A 5,907-nucleotide genomic window follows, 5' to 3' on the forward strand; every position below is an offset into this window, starting at 1 on the left:
AGGGACTTGCAAATTGGTCAGGTTTGCTTTTGATTTTGTAAGTTTATTCAAAATCATAGTGGAAACTCTCAAGCGAGATTTGCTTGGGGACTGGATGTACACCGGATTGGTGGAACCAGTATAAAACTTTGTGTTTGTGTTTGTAAATTTCTGATATTACCATTTTTCTTTGCAATTTATAATCTACTTTGCATAAATTAAAAAAATACTATTCACCCCTCTCTAGTGTTCTAGTGTATCTATTTCAGATCCTACATTTGGTATCAGAGCAAGGTGAAAGATGACATCGACAAATACTTCACAATTCAAAGAATGTCACTCAACAAATCGTCCACCAATGTTCGATGGATTGATAATCAAGATAAGGTGAGGGATTTCATCACCCTTTCCTTAGCCCAAAAATCACTAATTCCTCACTACACCACCCAAGCCTAATAAACTCATTAGACGTTGGCCCTAAGGATTCGAGCTCAATAAGGAACAAAGAATCCTTAAGTGAACCGGTTTAAGTTTTCTTGGATTAGTTGGTGTCTAAGGCAAGGTTTAGGGGTTGCGTAAAGCGCTCCGCAAGAAAAGAGGTACTTAATTGATCTTTGATCACCCTCTAGTACTATCCTTACCTGGCTAACTACCCGGGTAAAACTTTAATCTTTTCACTTTAGGAGTTTTTGGTTAGGAGCTAGTCTAGTTGAGTTAGGCTTAACCCTAGAGTTAGAGTGATTGAAAAGTGATTGATTTTGATTTGTTTTAGTTAGGATTTTCCTTTTTCTTCAAAAAAAAAACTAACTTTTATTTTTCCAAAAAGAAAAAAAAAAAGAAATTGTTTTTGGTGCATGCAAAACGTGGACAAATTCATTTTGAACAAATGGCTAATCCACAAGTTTTTCAAAATTTATGTTATAAGAATCAAAGAACAAGAAAGTTCTTGCATTCAATACTACTTCCGATAAAGAAGATTCAGATGATGATGATGAAGAAATGGGCATGTTTGCACGAAAATTTCGGAAATTTATAAAACGAGGTAATTTTAAATCTAAGAGTTCAATTTCAAATAACCCTCTTTGTTTTAAGTATAATAAACCAGGTCATATGAAGAAAGATTGTCCAATGTTGAAGAATAAACAAAAATCAAGTTATTTCAACAACTTCAACAATATTCAAAATAACAAGAAAAGGAAAGCAATGGCAGTCACTTGGGATGATAGTGATGAGTCATCTTCAGATGAAGAAATTAAAGAAAAGGAAAGTGCTCACATGTGTTTCAAGTTTTTCAAAATTTATGTTATCCCAATAGGATTGAAATTTCCAATGAAGTCCGGGAGTTTGTAGAGAGTCCATATCAGTATTCGGTAAATGATCCATTTTTTCCAACCTACAACCCAGGTTGGGCAAGTTACACAAACATTGCATGGAATCAGGGAAACCACTCCGAAACTCAAAACTTCACTCCCTCTTTGACCCAACATTTTCCTAGGGAAAACACAGTTCCTTTCAATTCTCATCCACAATTTCAACAACCCAATCTGTCACATCAAAATCAGTCTCCTCATCATCAAGTTGTAACTCACACTCCTCTTGATACAGATCATGATGAACGTCTCAATTTTTTGGAAAAAGGTTTTGAAATCATTATTAAGGCCTCCACACTAGCCACGGATATGTTAACTCAAACATCCTACACGATGAACTCCTTTATGCAATCAACCGAACTCATACTTAACTCTAACACTCAAGCCCTAGCTAGATTAGAAAGCCATATTGATCAACTAGCTAGTGCCATAAGTGAAGTAGAGGAAGGAGAAATTCTGAGTCAACCCGTGGTCAATCCTAAGGACACTCAAATGAATGCACTACAGTCAGGAAAACAGGTCGATAATCAGGAAAGAACACCTTTAAGCTAAATTCTTGTTCCAATTCATTCTTCCCCTGATAATTCAATTCAGGAAAGACCGAGGGAAGAAGAAGAAGAGTCAGATCTAAGTTTTGAGGAAATTTTCGGTGAGGAGCTAAAAATATTAGGAGAAGCAGATCGGGTTTGTCAAAATAAAGAAACTGTGTTGGACAATTGCTGTTTTGAACTGAATTTTGAAAAACTCTTTCTTGATGAACTAAGATTTTTGGAAAATAAACAACAACCAAATTTTTACACATCAACCATGAATCTTGGGGTTGAGAAAATTGTTAAAGAAAAATTGGTTGTTAGAGAACAAACATTCACAAATCAAGAATCTAAGTCCAATATGCATGACACCAATAATACCTACCTTCCATTGCCACAAAAATCACTGAACACCCCGAAATGCTTGAAAATTCACATTATTGATTATATCATTCTGAATTTGTTTAGAATCCGGGGAAGAATTTTCAACAGCAAGGTAGGATTCAATGTAGAACATGAACTCTTCATGTTGAATATTTCATTCTACATTGTTTATTTTGTTTATTTCAGAATAATAAAAAGAATTTATTCTTCTCTCATGTGAGAGTTTCTTGTTCAGTTTTCAAAAAAAAAAAAGGAAGAAGAATAAATGTTTGATTTCCTCCTCCTCAGACCAAAGGTAATTGCAGATTTTTATCAGCCGACTAAATGTAAGTGCTTCACTTCTTATCTGCTTTACTTTATGCATCATAGAGTTTGCATTGAGGACAATGCAAAATTTAGGTGTGGGGGTGGGAATTAGTTATTTTTTTCTCTTTATTTTACAATTTTAGTGCATTTTTGTCATTTTTTTTCTTTTCCTTAAAAAAAATTATATCGTCACTTGCCAAATTGATAGAGTTATGTAATAATTGATTTATTTGATAAATTTGAAATTTTCTAATCCCTAGTTGGTTATTTACTTAAGTTCATCTTTTATGATAACTCTAAATAAATTTTTTAAGAAATGATTTTCAAAGTAGTATATTTTACTTAAGCCTTAACTTGGACTTTTATTTAAAATAATAAAATTTTTGCATGCTTAGCTTAAAGTTAAAAATAATTTTTCATAGTGTCTTGATTTACATATTTTTTTCAAAATATATATACATACAAAAAAAAAAATTGCAAAAGAAGAGTGCGAAAAATGGGCAAAAAAAAAAAAAACTCTTGAATTCAAGGTGATTCTATCTTATAAAGCCTAAGTTGACCGAGTAATTAAGCCCAAGGAGTATTTCCATACTTAATGACCTAAGCCCATTTGGGTTGGGATCCATTGGCCCAAAACTCGTTAAATGGTCACTTAGAAAGCCCGTTAAAGTAGAAAAAATCACCAAGGAAGAAAGAGTTAAAAAAACTAATAAATGTTTTATAGTTGTATATATGGTCTTGGAAAATATTTTAAATCAAGCAACTTGAAAATTATTTAAAACAAAGAGTTAGCATGTTCTTTTCAAAACTTTTAAATTAAATTTCTAAGTTTGGCTTGGTTTTGTATTGCTACAATGAGAAGATTTTCTTAAAAATATACCTTAGAGTTATATATAAAAATGTTTTCTTGAGTGATAACTGGCTCCAATTAGATTATCTAAAAGTTATCAAGTGAATTTAGTTATTTACTGACTTCTTTAATTTGGCAAGTTGACCGAATTTTGTGGGTATATTCACTGCAAACCCTCACGAGACTACAACTCGTCCACTAGGGTAACCTAGGGGTTTAAAGGCTTGTTGTATGCGCTAAATACAACCGCGATTCCTGCGAAAGTGAGTTAGGATTTTCTTTTTATTTTCTTTGCTAGAGGACTAGCAAAAGTTTAGGTGTGGGGGTATTTGATAATCACATTTTATTATAATTTTATACCCTTATTATTTATTTTATATGAATAAATATACCACTAATAACTGTTTTTATGTTTAATTGCAGGTTAATGAAGAATAAATCTCAAACTCTCATCTCTCAACAAAAACCCATCGATTAAATGAAAGAAATGAATAAATATAAATATACCAAAATGTGGGAATTCAAGGGAGAAATGAATGGGCCGGTTATCATCAAATATAATTATTAATGGAACTGAATTTTCTTTCTTTCTTCAAGCTTCAAATTTGGGGACTTAGGCCCAAATGTGAACTGTAGCGCGCGTCAATGGCTGATTTTGCTTGTCTTGGGGCTCAAGTTTGATCCAATGGCTCTCATTCACTGATGTTTACTATAAATAGGGGTAGAGAGTGAGGGGTTAGAGGTGTGAAAATTTTTGTAACTCCTTTTGGAGAGGAGGGCTACTCTTAATTGAGAAGGCCTTCCAAAATTGTAACTTTAGTTGCAATTAATAATAATAATTTTTTCACCACTTTAAATTTTTCTCTTCTTCTCTTTGTTGGATGATGAAGATGAAGATGAAGATGGAGAATTATTTGAAGGTTTGCATTTCTTTCCTTTTTTTCTTTTATTTCCTTTTTATTGCTTATTAGTGTAGATTTATTTCTATGCTTGTAGTTTAGATTTTATTTTCTTGTTAAATAGCCAAGAGGCTAGAACCCTCTTGCCTTAGATTTATTTCACGCTTATAGAATAGATTTAATTTCTTGCATTTAATTCTTGCAATTAATTCTTGCAATTTTATTTTGTAGTTTAGATTTTGCAATTTATTTTGTAGTTAGATTTTAATTTCTTATACTATTCACCTTGAGGCTAGAACCCTCTTGGGTTTAGGTTTTCTTTTTGTTTAGTTTTATTTTGTTTGATTCGCCTTTAGGCTAGAACCCTCTAGGGAATCACCCTTTTCTAAGAAGTGGGTTCAATTGTAGATTACCCATATCTATAATTGAATCCACCATCTTTAATTTCTTGCATTTTCTTTTATTCTTGAATGTTCAATTTTAGATTATCCATATCTATAATTGAATCCACCATCTTTAATTTCTTGCATTTTCTTTTATTTTTGAATTTTGTTTTTTCATTCTTGATTTTTCATTTGTTTCTTGATTTTATTCATTTTTTCCTTCTCACCTTATTGATCATACTCATTCTTTTTCAAATCCACTCTCACTTACACTTGCACATATTTACACATCATTTTCACTATCTCAATCTCTTCACAATCACATTCACTCATCAATCTTATTTGTCACGCACACAACATAAGAACCGACTTTATATTTTTTTCCTACAAAACACCTTCCTTATGGGATCGATATCTTAAATACTATAACTTGACACGGTTGTGCACTTGCAACCTTTTTGGTACATGTTTACGCCGCACCACTACACTACAAATCAAGGCTTATAGGAATTGAAATTGTTGCTTCAAAAGTTCTCTCGATTTGTGAGAGGTGTTAATCTCTTGGTTTAGAGATTGGTGTGTAAATTAGCAAGGTGTTTGTCAATTGGTATTATAATTTGTAGGGACTTGCAAATTGGTCAGGTTTGCTTTTGATTTTGTAAGTTTATTCAAAATCATAGTGGAAACTCTCAAGCGAGATTTGCTTGGGGACTGGATGTACACCGGATTGGTGGAACCAGTATAAAACTTTGTGTTTGTGTTTGTAAGGGGACTGGATGTACACCGGATTGGTGGAACCAGTATAAAACTTTGTGTTTGTGTTTGTAAATTTCTGATATTACCATTTTTCTTTGCAATTTATAATCTACTTTGCATAAATTAAAAAAATACTATTCACCCCTCTCTAGTGTTCTAGTGTATCTATTTCAGATCCTACACCTAGAAGGAATTTCAATCTTGGATGCAGACACAATTTTTGTCTAGGACAATTTAGTAAATAAAAATTCCATCTAGGATTCTATTCTAGACAGAATTTCCATCTAAGATGATCTATTAACATGAAAAAAACTATTGAAAAACTCTTCTGCCTGGTTCATTTATATTAACCTGGAATAATTTACACATCCAATGTATACACATCGAACGCCATCTTATTCCCATATCTATTCCAACACAAATATTATTCCCATGTCTATTCCAACACTA

The sequence above is a fragment of the Asparagus officinalis genome, chromosome 1 (assembly GCF_001876935.1).
Source record: "Asparagus officinalis chromosome 1, Aspof.V1, whole genome shotgun sequence".
In the NCBI taxonomy this organism is placed as follows: Eukaryota; Viridiplantae; Streptophyta; class Magnoliopsida; order Asparagales; family Asparagaceae; genus Asparagus; species Asparagus officinalis.